This window comes from Lycium barbarum, chromosome 1, assembly GCF_019175385.1.
Source record: "Lycium barbarum isolate Lr01 chromosome 1, ASM1917538v2, whole genome shotgun sequence".
Lineage (NCBI taxonomy): Eukaryota > Viridiplantae > Streptophyta > Magnoliopsida > Solanales > Solanaceae > Lycium > Lycium barbarum.
In genome coordinates, this window is record NC_083337.1 from 78344118 (window position 1) to 78362197 (window position 18080).

Genomic DNA, 18080 nt, shown 5'->3' on the forward strand with positions numbered 1-18080 from the left:
ACGTTGAGACTAGTCAGGGCTTCTGAGACTGAGTCTGTCGAGCTGGCTTCACATAGACTGCGGGATGTAGCGATTAATTGGTACGAGTCCTGGGAGCTGTCCAGAGGCGAGGCTGCTCCTCCAGCTGTGTGGGACGAGTTTACAGCCGCCTTTCTCGGCCATTTTCTGCCTCCCGAGATGCGGCGAGCGAGGGTTGACAGATTTTTATAGCTGAGGCAGAGAGGCTGGAGTGTTCGAGAGTACAACCTAGAGTTTGACTCACTAGCCAGATATGCGCCCACCATCGTGGCTGATATGACGGACAGGATGCACCGATATGTGATAGGGTTGGATGACTACCTGATTGATAGTTGTATGCCGATGGCATCTCAGTCCGGGATGGATATTGCACGGTTACAAGCATACACACAAGGAATGGAGGATCGACATAGAGGGCGTCAGCCCGATAGAGATCGTGATAGGAGGCAGTCCAAAAGGGCTAGATCAGCTGCATATTTTGGGGAGTCTCGAGGCGGCCAGCCTCAGCAGGAGCACGGCGGATATTTTTCTCGGCCATCCCGCAGTACGCCTCCACAGTTCAAAGGTAGGAGACTTGATAGTACCCGGCACACAGGAGTAGGCCAGAGTTCCAGGGCCTCAGGTTCGCGGGTGGACAGAGGTTTCGGTCAGACGAGGCCACCTTTGGCTCGGTATTCCCATTGTGGTAGGCCCCATTTCGGAGAGTGTCATTTTGCTACAGATGCTTGCTTTACCTGTGGCCGTCCAGGCCATGTTATGAGGGAATGCCCGTTTAGGGGTGGTCCTGGTGGTTCAGCCTAGCCGGCCGGATCAGTTGCTGGTTCATCTTCCCCTTCTGTAGCTATGCGACCGACACCGGCAGGTCGCGGTAGGGGTCGAGGCGGAGCTCCCGGTTCTAGCGGTCCTTCGAACTGTTATATCCCGCATTTTGTGCAATCGGATAATTCAAGGCAATCGCGGGAAGACAACAAGCAAGGCCACCCTTTATGTTGTATGGTACATGACTTGCTTATGAAAAGTCTAGAAGTGGAAATACGGAGGAAGACGAAGGGCAAATTTGGAAATTGGAAAAAAAATGCTTCATGAATTACATAAACTAGTCAAAAATATAAGTGGGCTTGAAAGTCTTTTTGGGCAAAAATTAAAGGCCCAACCGGCCATTGATATGGGTCCAAGCCCATGTGGGATTAAATGGTAAATTATAAAAGATGGATAGGTCATCTTTATCTCATAACACTTCTAGAAAATTCAAGAAAAGAAGAATAAAGAAAGAAGGAGAAAAGCCCTTGAGGCTTTCAGCCATAGTGAAGATCCAAGAGAAAATTGGTAAAAATTTCCCCAAAAATCATTTTCTACTCCTTGGAGGGTGCATAACAACATGGTGGAGTTATTGGAGTGGTAGAAACAAGTATTTGTTCAAGGTACCAAGCATAGCTAGCTTGAGTAGCTAAGTAAAAGGGGTATGATTCAAGCTTACTTTTCATGTCTTATGAATGGTTTTTATGTGTTGTAGTATGTTAGAATGAATGAAATTCATGAAGGAGAGAATTATAGTGTATGGCCGTGTATATGAACATGTGTAGGAGCCATGCTTCAATTAATTTAATTAGTGTTTGGTTGTTAGTGTTGCGGATATTATGTCGATAACGAAAGTTGAATGAATTTGGAAAGGTTGTAGTGTGTATGCTTGATGTGGCCGTGTGTTGTGCATGTGTGTGCATGGTGGCCGTGAGCTTATGGTGAAATATAGAGGAAAATGAGTTAAGTTTATTTAGTGTTTTGGTTGTCGTAGTGTTGTGGATGCCTTGTTGTTAATGAATGTCCAATGAACTTAATGAAGTTGTAATGGTGGAGACTTACTTCAGAAGTTGTATGAATAGAATGTAACGTTTCTTTGTATGCATGAAAGGCTATATGATTAGTATGATGTTGTTGGAATGTAAATATGAGGTTGTTATTGATTTTCTTGAAGTTGGAAGGTTATGAAGAAAGTGGTAAATTGACATCATGCCTCTTGAATGGAATATGTGAATTTCTAGTAAAGTTGTTGAAGTATGTTAATAGGTTGGCCGGGTTTGAATTCCCGGATTTTGTTTGCTGAGAAATTGACTAAATTGAATGTCGAGGATGGTATATTTACAGAGGAAATGCTGCCAAAATTTCGGTAGCAAAGTGTTCCCTCAAGATTTCGACTCTAAGTATTCTAATAAGATGTTTTGGTAAACTTGACCAATTTGCAGATTTGGACGAAATTGTGACGTGAATTTGGAGTAGCTAAAGGAGCGGAAAGAGGTATGTAAGGCTTCACCCTTCTTTCTATGGCATGTCTTGGTTGTAATAAGTCAGGTACGCGCCTCGGGGACAACCCTAATCCCCGGGATCCGCACCTACAGTTTTCAACTTTTCGTTCAATCGAATTGAAGTAGAAAGTGTGCAAAGTGATGAAAATACCTCCTAGACCCCTATAACTTGTATAAATGGAACACGATTACCCTAAGACCCACACAAGTAACGCTATGACACGTGACATACGTAAATCGTATACGCTACTTCATCCGGCCCGAGGTGGGCCCGTTACTCTCGGATTCCCCTATAGTCTTGGTTGACTTACTTAAGGTGAATTCAAAGGGGACCTTTGATCCCGATCTTGTCACCGAATGATAAAGTACTATGACTACTCTAACAAGAGTGTTTCTATGGGATAATGATAACGACAATGTTAGACAAGAGAATGCGCTTGATAAGTACGACCGGAACGATCCTATGACTGAGATTTCTAAGCTAAGGATCCAATGTGAATATGAAATTGATAAACTAATTTTCTAAATCATATTTATATCTTCTAGTTATAACTTTATTTTCTAAGACTCCAAAGCCTATGACTGTCATCTATAATGCCCACGATTTCATTCTACGGTTACTGTAACACTATTCTCTGTTGATAGTCTCGCCTTAAAATTACTTGTTCCTTCAAGGTGAGACAAAGCTATCACTAGCATTCCGTAATGTAATCGGAGATCGCCGACCTTATGGCACTCCGATGAATACATGATTTTCCTTGGCTCTCTCGTGTGATTATATGATATATGTATATAAAACGGGTATATGTGTATGGATATGTATATATATATAAGATAAAGTAAATTGTATATAAGAAATGTATATGTATGTGTGTATGGGGAAAAGGGAAGGGCCACTGTTATATCACCACCTGATTCAGCTGGATTCCATCCTGGACGCGGGATGCCCGGACGCGGGATATGGGAAGAGCCGTACGCGGCGACTGTATACATATATATATGATGTATGATACATATGTAATGTAATGTGTTGGGTCACCGTTGGGGAGGGGGTTGGGAGAGCCGATGTATTCGGCGTCTGTAAATGTGAATGAAAGATACCGTTATTGAAATGTACTGTTTTCTGCACACGAGAATAAGAAATATAAAAATGTTGACTCCTATGCCCATGAAAAGAAACGTTTCAAAGATGAAAAGACAAGCCTACATGATAGCCGACCTAAAGAGGGGCCTTTCTATGTACAGGTTACGTTCTTGCCTCGTTATACGCCCTATGGCTCCGTGATATTATTATTGATTGTACTCTATGTTACTGCTTGCATTGTTTTCCATGCCTTACATACTCGGTACATTATTCGTACTGACGTCCCTTCTTGTGGACGCTGCGTTCATGCCGCGCAGGTTAGCAGGTATACGGACCGGGTCTCTAGGGCTCTATCTGCAGCATTGGGCAGCGCTCCAGTCGTTCCGGAGCCTCATATCATTGGTACTATTTTGTGTATGTATAAAGGTACTATGTCTAGAGGCTCATAGGCAGATATACACAGTTAGCTATGTACAGTTAAACGTATTGTATTTTGAATGGTTCGCGTCCCGGTGTAACGCGATATTAGAAAGTTTACTGCTAATGTTAATGAAACAAAATGTGTGCCACTGTTCATACAGGATAGCGAAGGGGTGCTCGGTACAAGTATCGGGTACTCGTCACGGCCCCTAGTCGGGTCGTGACACGAACCGCTTATATGCTTTGGTCAGCCGACAGGACCAGGAGGCGTCACCAGACGTGGTTGCAGGTATACTATTGATCTGCTACTGAAATGTATATGCATTAATAGATTCAGACTCTATTTTATTATATATTCCCCCCCCCCCTCCCTGATTGTTAGAAAAACTGGGATAAGAACCCGAAATTGATAGGACCGTTTGAGGTAGCTATTCATGCAGATAAAAAGTGAATGTTGAGGATTTAAAAGGCTAACTTGGTAATTACATAATGAGAAAAATAAAAGACCCTCTCTAGATCGGAGTGGGACCCGCTACGAGAACTTTTCGGAAATTGTTAAGACCCCGACTTATCCTTGATTATGTGAAAAAGGTCGTGTGGGGAAATGGGTGCAATTATACCAGCATTAACGTATCGAAATGTATGGAAATTCTGAGGTTAAGCGTGCTAGGGCCAGAGCAATTTTGGTATAGGTGACCCCCTGGGAAATGTACAAAATTTTTCACAAATGTAGATATGAGAGGCAAATGGGAAATTGGGATAACCTAAAGGAAATTAGAATATACAGAGTGGTTAGAAACCTGAAAGAGGTCGTGTGGGTTAAGGCAGACCAGATTGGGGGAGAGAAGAAAGCACGACGCAGCTTTGGAATGAGAGTAAGTTTAAATAAGCGTTTGGGAAATGTTTTGTAAGAGAAATGGTAGTAAATGTATGTGTATGCATAGGACATCTTATTTATGACCATATTGATCGACAGGTGAAATCATAGCAATCAGTATTGCGATGTATAAGAGACACTAACTGAACGAAATTCAAGAGACAAAGTGAAGGGTATGGTATAGATGTTATGAAATAAACTGATACTGATCTCACTACAAGTAAGATTAGAAGATTCTAATACAACGATATTTGGAAAGAAAAGATAGTAAGTAAATGGAAGACAAGGAGATCAAAATGTCGGAAAAAGGTGAAAAAGTAAGAAATATAATTAGGCAAAGTCTCTAAAAGAGCCGATGGGCAAAGCAGGAAATTATTTGCGTAGAAATTTGAAGGACAGGTCCGAAAAAGAATTAGAATGTAATAGTGTAGGACAAAAGAGAGATAAACTTGAAAAAGGTTAACGGTGGAAATGGGACAAGCATATGGGAGTACGAAGGATACTTTAATAAGTTGGTGATAGCGAATCGACTACTTGCCAAGGAAAGGATAATTTGGCCGAATCTTCCATCGTGGAAGGATATAACTACTAAAGGATAAATGCGTAGCCATATCAATATGGTTGCTTTGAACATAGAGAATCTTTCTTGAAGGATGACTTAAGAATGGAACCGATTCGCACGAATAAAAGTAATATCTTACGAACTTCAGAATCGATGCTACAAACAATAAGAAAAGAAGGTAACTGGAGACGGATATGCACCAGAAATGTTAGTGACATTGTTAGACATAAAGGACAGAGGTATGTCAGAATGGAAAGAAAAGTAAGTGTTGGAAATGGAAGCCCTTATGAGTATTCCGATTAAATACGAGAACGTAGTTAACAAGGAGATAGACAGGATAGACTCCATAATTAAAGGACTGCAATTGTAAGAGGATCGCGGAAAGCGATGGTTACTTAAAGGGCAAAGACGTATTTGGACCCTCTTAATAAAGGGGGGGGGGGGGGGAGAACATACTAGATCCGAAACGAATTATGAGGACCTGAGTTCCAGAAGAAAGCAATAAAGAGAGTAAGAAAGGTATACAGGCTAAATCCACAAGGTCAATGAAGAGGATAACAGATCCAAAAGACGCCTCGGGTGACAATAGTTATAATGAAGTGACAACAGTTGGTAGTTGATAACTTCCTGAAGAAAGGAAGCACATTGCTTATATGAATAAAAGATAAAAGAAGCCATCGGGTATTAGAAGATAGTTCATGGACCATTAACCACACTGAACATGGGGGTAAATGCTAGGGAACTGAAAGAATAATTAATGTGAAGCTATGCTCAATTATGATTATAAGAAGTCCACGCCGGAAAGCCAACAAGGAATAATGATCGATGGAGCGATTACTAATCCAAGGAAGTTATAGACAAGTATACTGGCATCGAGGAATGTGAGGAAAGGAAATAAGGAAAAGTTGGGGCAAGAACCCAAAGATGTTGCGAGTTAAGCAATTAACTCAACACGAATCATAAGTTGTCATGCGTATAGTTGGACTGCAAAGGACGAGGAATGGCAAAGCAATATCACGTATACGTTTTGGATATGGATATAACTAGCCTTGGGAAGGAACATAACCATTGTGCTCATTAACGACAAAGTCGTGCTGAGATAAACACAAGAATATGTCATACAAGAGCAGGGTAATTGCCCATTAGCAAGGTAACAAGGAACGAGAAAAGAAGAAATGAAGAGGAAGTATCCCTAATGGTTTTCTACGCCACAGGTGGGCTAAGCTTCCAAAATAGATATGTTAAATGATCGTATGTAACAATTATAGAGGAGACCTCCCCGAAGTATCATAATGCACCATGAGGCCAGTTTAACATTCGAGGACGAATGTTCTAAAGGGGGGGGGGGGGGGGGAGGATGTTATATCCCGTATTTTACATATTCGGATGATTCCAGATAATTGTGACTAGTAAGAGATAAGGCAATATTTTGATCTTATTTAATACATAAGTTGTTCATGAAAGTATTGATGCGGAAATATTGAGGAAGGCTACGGGCAAAATTGGAAATTTGAAAAAAAGTTTCATGAATTACAAGAATTACTCACAAATAATTGGGCTTGGAAACAAAAAGGGGAAATAAGCCCAAAGTTGCCGGCCAAAAAGTGGGGACATGGGCCAAGGCCCATGTAAAGGCTAATTAAGTAAATAAAAGGAAAAAAGGGCCACTATTATTCACCATCATTCAAGAACTTTCAAGAAAAGAAATTGAGAGCAAGAGGAAGAGGCCTTTCGGCCAAGAAAAGATTTTTTTTTCTTGAAGCCTTCAACTTGATTCAAAAAAATAATTTCTTCTAGTATTCCTACTAATTCAAGGGTCCTCTTTAACATGTTATAATTATTGAAGCAAGAAAAACATCTATTCTTGCAAAAGGCAATTTTAGCCAAGAGAGAAGATAAGTGGAAAAGGAAAGAATTCTATCTCCTTTTATATGTTATGGATGGTTGTGTAAGTTGTAGTATGTAGAAATGAATGAAATTCATGAAAATATGGATGTTAGGTGTGGCCGTGTATATGTATTTGTGTGGCCGTGTGTGTTGTGTAAGATTAAGGGGCTGATTGTTCTTAGTATTTTGGTTGTTGTTGTTATGGATTCGATGTTGATAATGAAAGTTTAATGATCCTAGTGAAGTTGTAATGGTTGGAGACTTGTGTTAGAAGTTAATGTGAATGGAATATAGTCTTCTTGTAATTATGGAAAACAATGTTGTTAGTGTGGCATAGCATATGGGTTGGATTATTTGAATATTGTACGGATTGTTTGAAGTATTCTTGAATATTGTTTGAATGGCTTCGGATTAGTACTTGAATGTGTGAGCAAATATGAATTGAACGTAAATGGAAAATCGTCAAAGTTTGTAGAAAGAAGTTGTGAACGTTGGAATGTGTTTTAAATTGATTGTCGATATTGTTGGAATAATTGTTGGCATTGTTGTTGCTAAGGTGGCCAAGTTAAATTCTCGGATTTGTTGTTGTATGTTTAGCCGAGTTGAATTCTCGGGGATGTTGCATTTACAGGGGAAATGCTGCCGAAATTTCTGTAGATTAAGTGTTGGTTTAGAATTGGATTCTAAGTGTTTATGGCTAATGATTGGCATATACGAATATTGTTGTAGATCTTGCGAAGCGAAAGACTTAAGTTCGGATTAGCGTGAAAAATGGGCAAGGTATGTAAGGCTTACCTTCTTTCTTTGGCATGATCTTTATGTAACGAGCAAAAGAACGTATATGTATGATTTCAAAGAAATTCCTGCTCTTAGAGCCACTAGGATGGCTAACTTTCTTGATTTCCATAAGCTACTCCATATGATTTTGATGCGTATTTATGATGTCCGAAGGTCTATGTGATTTGTTTCCAAATGGTATTCGAAAGATAATCGATATGATTAAAGTCTTGATTTTTTCAAATGCTAGCACGTCCGACTATTCCATCGAGTCTTTGATATACTTTGATATGTACATATGATTCTAAAAGCTACATTTGATTTGATCTATATCATATCCGAAAGATACTTGATGTGATTGGTGCTTCGATTCTCCAAAAATGGCTTCTGAAATATTCGTAAAAGCTTCTGTACTTCAAACGCTCATAACTTTTTCATACTAAGTCGGATTGACCCGAAACTTGTTTCTGAGCCCTCCGATATCGGTAAGTATATTTATTTGTCGAGCCTTGATTTATATGCATATAGTTTCTCACTACTCTGCTCGGGCACGCCTTAATATATCTAATCACCGAGTCCCGGGTCGGGTATGTTATCGTGCGCACTCCTCTGCATTATTCATCGAGTCCCTTAATGGGCCGGGTACGGTATATGTTTATGATGATATGATGATGATGTGTTATGGTGGCCAGGAGGGCATATGATGATTTGATTCACCGAGTCCCTTAATGGGACGGGTACTGTATGATTCATTCACCGAGTCCCTCACTAGAGGGTCGGGTACGGTATGTATATATGTATATGCATGATGACATGATGGCATACTGATATGATGATATGACTTCACTTACCGAGTCACTCACTAGAGGGCCGGGTACGGTATATATGTGATATATGATGTTGATATGCATGAATCTATTCACCGAGTCCCTTACTAGAGGGACGGGTACCGTATATGTATACATGTATTCATGATGACATAATGACATGATTTCAGTCACCGAGTCCTATGATGGGCCGGGTACGGTATGTGATATGAAAATGTTTGATTTTGTTCCGTACTACACAGGTACAGTGGTTTTTTGACTATGATACTTGACTCTTGGAATCTCTATTTCAGTTATGATCCTTCCTATTATATTTCATGCCTTACATACTTAGTACATATTCCGTACTGACCCCCTTTCTTCGGGGGCTGCGTTTCATGCCCGCAGGTACAGACGTTCGTGTGAGTGACCCGACAGCTTAGGCTATCCGTTCTACTGCCTTGGAGTGCTCCCTTGTTCTGGAGCCCATATTTTGGTACATTCTCTTCCGTAATGTATATGTATGTGTATATTCAGGGGTATGGCGGGACCCTGTCATGTTAGAGGCCTGTAGACATATGTGTGGGTCATGGGTCGCTATTGTTCGGTTATGTCTGTGATTTGCGTCTAAACGGTCCTTTTTGCTATGACAGCCTTAACGGTTTGTATGTATATATATACTTATGTATATGCTTTGGATGATATGTTCTACGACAGCCTTGGCGGCTCCTATATGATGTGTTTGATATGTGCGACCGCTTAAGATAACATCTGCCCTTAATATCTGTAATAATTAATATATGTTGGATATGGATAAGTCGTTGATATGCTGATTTGGTAAGTAAGTGCGTATAGGTGTCCAGCTCGGGCACTAGTCACGGCCCACGGGGTTGGGTCGTGACAATTTGAATGCTAGAATGATAACTATTATTATAAGCAAATTTAATGAGGGCTAAGTGATCATCCCAATTACCTCCAAAATCTATTATACATGCCCGTAACATATCCTCAAGAGTCTGAATGGTACGCTCATCTTGTACATCAGTCTGCGGGTGAAAGGTCGTGCTAAGGCTCACTTGGGTCCCTAAACCCTCTTGGAAGGACTTCCAAAAATTAGCTGTAAACTGAGTTCCTCTATCAGAGATAATAGATACTGGGACACCATGGAGTCGTACTATCTCTTTAACATAAAGCTTTGCATAATCTTCCGCCACATATGTCGTTTTGACTAGTAAGAAATGAGCTGACTTTGTGAGTCTATCCACAATCACCCATATAGAATCATATTGTCACGACCCGACTAGGGGCCGTGACGGGTACCCGGGGCTAACCACCGAGCACCGCTCGTTCTATTACTCATCATACTTATTAATGCTCTTTTATCAAGTTTATACTCAATGATAAGATAATCATCTTTCATTTTGAAAACATAATTACTTTCATATACATATGCCTCTCGGCCATCAAAATAATATATATATATACATAGTAGTAACCTTGTGAGACCACATCACCCACACTGCGCATCTACGAGCCTCTACTGGAGTACTAGACATAAGGACGGGACAGGACCCCATCGTGCCCAACATATACAAATATACACAAAAGAATAATCAAGCACCTCCGGAACTAAGGAGTACTTTCAATCAGCTATCAGCTCCTACGAGTGAGGATCAAGATCGCCTCCCTGTCTACCTGTGGGCATGAACACAGTGTCCAAAGAAAACGGACGTCAGTACGAACATTGTACTGAGTATGTAAGACAGGAATGAAATAAATATAATAGAAGGATCATGAGCCATAAAAGAAAGATATAACTTGCATGAGTTTCATAGGCAAATACATTTCGTACATATATCATATTTTACATAATCATGGTACATATGTCATCACATCACCTATATCATCAAATCATAATCCTCATCGTTAACAAGCGTCCGGGTAACCATCACATGCTGCCCACTAGTGGTGATCATGCCCGGCCCTCTAGGCTCGGTGTAAACATAGCAGCCCGCCTTAGCGGTGACATGCCCGGTCATTTAGGCACGCTGGAATCATATCGTCATATAGTCAATCATAACCCATCATTATTACACATGTCATGATCATATCATAATCTTATCATAGCTTGGCATTTTCATACATAACATAGGCATATTACAGGCTAGCATTATTGATCATTTTATAGACATACCATGACTTAGCATCATTTCACATTTATCATTAGGAGCATACATTAGGCTTTGAAAGCGACTATGGCTATGTCGGGGTGACGTAAGGTCGTGAACCCCCGATTATATTATGAACATTTATGAGTATTCTGCCTCACCTTGAAGGAAATAGTGTATAAGGTGAGTGTTAACAATAATGACATCATTAACGTTATCGGATCATCATACCATGAACTCTCGAATCTCTCTACTTTAACTCATCATCATCATTATCATGCTCGAATGTAGTTTGGTATATTTACGAACTCATAAGCTTCATCATATAGGAGAATCATGGAAAAACTTAGAAGATTCATGCCTTTGAAGGAAGGGATTAGCCTTACATACCTTTTGTCACGACCCAGCTAGGGGCCACGACGGGTACCCAGAGCAATTACCGAGCACCGCTTACTCTACTGCTTGTCTTGCTCATTTATTACTCTTTTATCAATTTTACATACCAATTATAGGAAAATCATATTAAATTAAAACATAAATACTTTATATACATTCGCCTCTTGGCCATCAAAATAATATACATACATATGAAAACATCTTGCGAGACCATCTAACCCACACTGCGTATCTATGAGCCTCTACTAACATAATGAATACATGGACGGAACAAGACTCCGTCATGCCCAAAATATGCATATATGAATGTACATCAAAAGGATATCCATAAGCACCTCCGAACAATGGAGTGCTATCTATCAACTGACAGCTACTGAGGACCTGGCCCAAGCTCTCCTCCCTGTCTACCTGTGGGCATGAACACAACGTCCGAAGAAAGGACATCAGTACGAATATTGTACCGAGTATGAGAGGCATACATAATGAAAGGAGACATCAACAATATGGGGATAACATCAACATGAGACATCTGGATCTGACTGATTATCATAAATGAAGTAATGCATGCTATCTTACTCATAATCATCATCATAACATGTATGCATCATATGCAAGCTGCTCGTCCATGTCAGAACGGTGTGATAATCAATGATATTAGCCCGCGTCCAGGCCTCCCGCGTCCGGGGTACCATCTCATGCCGCCCACTAGTGGTGTCTGCCCACGCCCGTAGGTCGTGGTGTATCTGTATCGCCGCCCGCCGAAGCGGTGTCTGCCCGGCCAACTAGGCCCGGTGTGAATGCAATCATGACATGCTTAACGTAAATACTCATAGTAATATGCTTATCATAAAATACTTATCTTATCATAATGTGTATATAAGACTCATGATCAACTTTACTCTATCGGGGTGACGTAAGGTCGTGATCCCCCGGTTACATTATGGAACCATTATGGACATTCTGCCTCACCTTGAAAGGACTAGTACATAAGGTGAGTGTAGGCAAGGAATAACATCACCATCATTCTAGTGTCATCATATCGTATAACTTATCTCATATAGACATTCATAGGTATCATAATATTCATAATATTATTCGCAATATTCATAATATTATTTGCAATATCATAATCGACAATCGTCATTTACGTACATTTGGCAAAATCCACCATTTTCCTCCAATTTTCCCTTATTTCTACTTCTAGATCATCCTTGCGTTTTCATGCATTTAATTCTTGTTTCATGATATAAACATCATTTATAACGTATTTGTACTCACAACACTTCAATATTCATAGTTCAATTCCACTATCATTCATTTATGTCACTATTCACTCAATAATGACCCATTTCTATGTTCTTCTACATTTCAAGTGTCTAAGCTTTCCAATACTTCAAACAACATGGAATAATCATGAAACTTACCTTGGATGATGGTTGAACAATCCTTAAGTGGAAATACTTCAATTAGCCAAAACCCTAGTTCCACCTTCTTGGGAATTTCTTGACTTAGAAGATCCTTTGATGTGTTCTTACACTTAATTCCATGAAATTAGTGTTGATAATCTTAAGTTTCCTTGGATTTTCTTGATATTCTTAGAGTTGAAGTGTTGAAGAACACTCTAGAGTTTTCTTGAAGTGTTTGGATGAAAATGACGTGAAATGGGCTTAAGTCCCTCTTAATAAATCACAAAATCTGATCTTTAATGAATTCTTGTCGGGATGAATAGTGGTCGTAAACCACCATATACGGACCGTATTTTGATTTATGGTCCGTCCTCCATGGCCGTATTTAATCATTTCAAAGATAGAAAGTTTTGGTTGAGGAACATGGCAGTTTACGACCTGGTTTACGGTCCGTAAACCAGTTTACGAGCCGTAAACTGGGTCGTATTTAACCATATCAACACTTTGACAGAAACTTAGATTTTTGGCAAGCTGAAGGACGATTGCACTATACGGTCCGTAAATCACTTTACGGGCCGTATAGTGCCATATACGACCACTGGACAGAAAATTTTCCGCGACTTTCTTATTTCCAAAAATTCTTAATTAGCCATTCCTGACTTAACAAAGCACCATACACTCAAACTTTTCATCATTCCACTCATCATACAAGTACGGAGAAATTTCTGAGGTGTAACATTCTTCCCCCCTTTTGGAACATTCGTCCTCGAATGTTCGACACTTGGGAATTCTAGAAAAAAATTGCCAGAGTTTCCTATGTAGTTTGGACATTACCTTTCCATTACAACAACCCACAATATCTTCGCCTCACAGGGCTATATCGCAATATCAAGACATTTATGGCCACACACGACCAGAAACGTAAAATTAAAACATACATACCTTACGTCATCGACGTCTCATCTTGAATCTCCTCTAGGGATTGGAACAAATAGGGGTACATAGATTTCATCTTCTCATCCGCTTCCCAAGTCATTTCTTCCCGATTATTGTTCCGCCATAAAACTTTGACTGAAGCAACCTCTTTATTCTGAAGCCTTCGTACTTGTCTATCCAAAATGGCAATGGGCCTTTCCTCGTATGTTAGCTTCTCTGTTACTTGCACATCATCAACCGGAACTATTCTTGTTGGGTCTCCAATACACTTGCGGAGCATCGAAACATGGAATACTGGATGCATGGATTCGAGCTCTGAAGGAAAGTCCAATTCATAGGCTACTCGACTCACCTTGCGAATGATTTGGTAGGGTCCGATATATCTGGGACTTAGCTTTCCCTTCTTGGCAAATCTCATCACTCCCTTCATCAGCGATACCGTCAGGAACACCCAATCGCCCACTTGAAATTCCAAGTCTCGTCGGCGATTATTTGCATAAGACTTTTGGCGACTTTGAGCTGTTAACAGTCGGTCTCGAATCACTTTAACCTTTTCAACTGCTTGTTAGATCAAGTCGGGGCCTATCAATTGTACTTCTCCGGTTTCAAACCATCCAATTGGAGATCTGCATTTTCTTCCATATAAGGCCTCGTATGGAGCCATTTGAATACTGGAATGATAGCTGTTATTATAGTCAAATTCAGTAAGAGGCAAATGCTCATCCCAACTACCACCAAAGTCCAGCACACACGCTCGTAGCATATCTTCCAAGGTCTGAATAGTACGCTCGGCTTGTCCGTTGGTCTGCGGATGGAATGCCGTGCTGAGCTTAACTTAAGTACCTAGACCTTCTTGAAAGGACTTCCAGAACTTGGCTATGAACTGTGCCCCTCTGTCTGTGATAATGGCTAAAGGAATACCGTGAAGTCGTACCATCTCTTTGAGATACAATTTAGCATAATCTTCCGCTGAACATGTGGTTCTAACGGGGAGAAAATGAGCTGCTTTTGTGAGTCTATCCACGATCACCCATATAGAATCATACTTCCCTCGCGCACGGGGTAATCCTACCACAAAATCCATGTTAATTTCTTCCCATTTCCACGTAGGAATTTCCATTCTTGCAATAACCCTCCTGGATTTTGATGCTCGGCTTTCACTTGCTGGCAATTTGGACATTGGGCTACAAATTATGCTATGTCTCGCTTCATGCCATCCCACCAATATATCGATTTAAGATCATGGTACATCTTAGTTGCACCTGGATGAACGGAATACCGGGAATAATGTGCTTCCTCTAGAATCCGTTGACGCAAGTTTGCTACATTCAGTACACATAGCCTGTCTCGATATCTAAGAACCCCTTCTATGGAAACTTCGAATGGAGACTTTTCCTTTTCCTGAGATAGATCTCGATAGTGGCTTAACTGAGGATCTTCATATTGCCGTTCCTTCACTTCTAGATTCAATGATGAAACTGTGGGGTCATTGATGCTAATACTTGCATCTCCTGAATCAATTGTCCGTACGCCGAGACTTGCTAACCGATGGACTTCACGAACCATTTCTCGCTTTTCCGAAGGAACTCCACATAAACTACCCATCGATCGGCGGCTAAGTGCATCTGCTACTACATTCGCCTTTCCTGGATGATATAGGATGTTCACATCGTAATCCTTCAGTAATTCTAACCATCGCCTTTGCCGCAGGTTCAACTCCTTCTGTTTGAAAATATATTGAAGGCTTTTTTGATCCGTATAGATGTCCACGTGCACACCATATAAGTAGTGTCTCCACATTTTCAATGCATGAATGACCGCAGCTAGCTCAAGATCATGAATGGGATAATTCTGTTCATGTTTTCGCAACTGTCTCGAAGCATATGCAATAACTTTCCCATTCTGCATCAATACACATCCTAATCCCACACTGTAGGCGTCACAATATACTACATAGCCATCTGATCCTTCTGGAAGTGTTAGCACTGGCGCTGAGGTCAACCTGTTTTTCAAATCTTGGAAGCTATGCTCACAGGCATCACTCCACTGGAATTTAGCCGACTTCTGGGTTAACTTTGTCAATGGGGCTGAAATATATGAGAAGCCCTCTACAAATCTTCTCTAATATCCGTGGGCGTCATAGGCCTTGGCCAAGTCTTCACAGCTTCTATTTTCTGAGTGTCGACTCGGATACCATCATCTGAAATAATATGACCCAGGAATGCAACAGAATTAAGCCAAAACTCGCACTTCGAAAACTTTGCATACAATTCCAGATCTCGAAGAACGCCAAGAACAATTCTTAGATGATCTGCATGTTCTGATTCTGTGCGAGAATATACCAGGATATCGTCGATAAATACTATCACAAAGAGATCCAAGAACGGCCTAAACACATTGTTCATTAAATTCATAAACACTGCCGGGGCATTCGTCAACCCAAATGACATTACTCGAAACTCGTAGTGACCATATCTTGTCCTGAAGGCGGTCTTGGGAATATCTACTTCCCTAATTCTCACCTGATGATAACCCGATCTCAGATCTATCTTGGAGAACCATTTAGCGCCCTGTAATTGATCAAACAAATCGTCAATTCTGGGAAGAGGGTATTTATTCTTTATTGTCACCTTGTTCAACTGCCTGTAGTCGATGCACATTCGTAGAGATCCGTCTTTCTTCCTTACGAACAGGACTGGTGCTCCCCACGACGAAGAACTAGGCCTGATGAAATCCTTCTGGAGCAAATCCTTCAATTGTGCGTTTAGCTCGTTCAACTCTGCTGGAGCCATTCAATAAGAAGGAATAGAGATAGGCTCGGTGTTTGGTAATACATCAATGGCGAAATCAATCTCCCTTTCTGGAGGAAGGCCTGGTAACTCGTCGGGAAACACATCTGGAAATTCATTCACTACCGGGACAGACTGGAAAGTTGGCACTTCCGCTTCCGTGTCATGAACCCGAACTAGATGATAGATGTAACCTTTTGCTATCATCTTCCTCGCCTTGAGGTAGGAAATAAACCTACCCTTTGGGGAAGCTGTATTACCCTTCCACTCAAGTATGGGCTCTCCCAGAAATTGGAATCGAACTACCTTGGTCCGACAACAAACATTAGCATAGCACGATGCCAACCAGTCCATACCCATAATTACGTCGAAATCTATCATCTCAAGTTCAATCAAATCAGCCCTTGTCTGACGATCACATATAATGACTACACAGTCTTTATATACTTGCCTCGCTATTACAGGATCACCAACCAGAGTGAATATCTGGAATGGTTTAATTGGCTCAGGTCTCACCCCAACACAATCAGCGATATACGGAATAATATATGAGAAGGTAGAACCCGGATCAATCAGAGCATATACATCACGGGAAAATATAGTCAAGGTACCTGTGACAACATCTGGGGAAGACTCAACATCCTGTCGCCCAGCTAAGGCATATACACGGGGCTGCACAGCACCAGAAGTGGATACCCCCCTCTACCTCTGCCTCTGCCTGCTGTAGTCTGAGGAGTCTGTGCTGTTGGGCGCGCTGAAGAAGAACCCGCTGCTGAACCTGTGGGCTGAGTCCCCGCTCTATCTCTCGCTGAAGGGCAATCTCTCATCATATGACCAACCTGCCCGCAAGCATAACAAGCATCCGAACCCTGACGACATTGTCCGGAATGCAATTTACCGCACTGGCTACACCGCGGTACTGAAGGCCTCCTCTGGCTAAAGTCTCCCCTAGGCTGCGAATCTGAAGCCCTCGAACTCTGCCCCTGGCCTGGCTGAAAAGAATGATCAACCCTCCTATCTGGGAATCTGGGAGGTGCACTGGTCGCTGACTAACCTGAGTGTCTGGAATGCGTCTGTCTTGGTCCCCCTCGGTACTCACTGCTCTCCCCCATAGATCTAGCCCTCTTACCTTGTCTTCTGTCACCCTCACGATCACTTCTCTGCTGTCGTTGTCGTTCCTCGAGGTTCTGAGCATGGGCCTGTATTAGAGAAATATCCATCCCGCCTTGCAAAGAGGCTGTCTGACAATCTCTGAACAAGTGTGGTCCTAAACCACTCACAAATCTATAGACTCGGTCTCCCATGTCAGCCACCATAGTCGGAGCATACTGGGTCAATGAGTTGAATTGCATACTATACTCTCGGGCACTCATGCTTCCCTATTTGAAATTCAAGAACCTGTCCGCTCTAGCTCGGCGGACTTCAGGTGGCAAGTAGTGACGAATAAAGGCATCTACAAACTCTTGCCACACGGGAGGTGGTGCATTCTCTCCTCTTGTTATCACCCAATTCTTATACCATAGTACTGCCACGTCGCAAAGTCTATATGAGGCCAACTCCACGGATTCAGTCTCAGAAGCATGCATTAGTTTCAGCGTCCGCAACATCTCATCGATAAAACCTTGTGGGTCCTCATCCGGCTTCGACTCGAAAA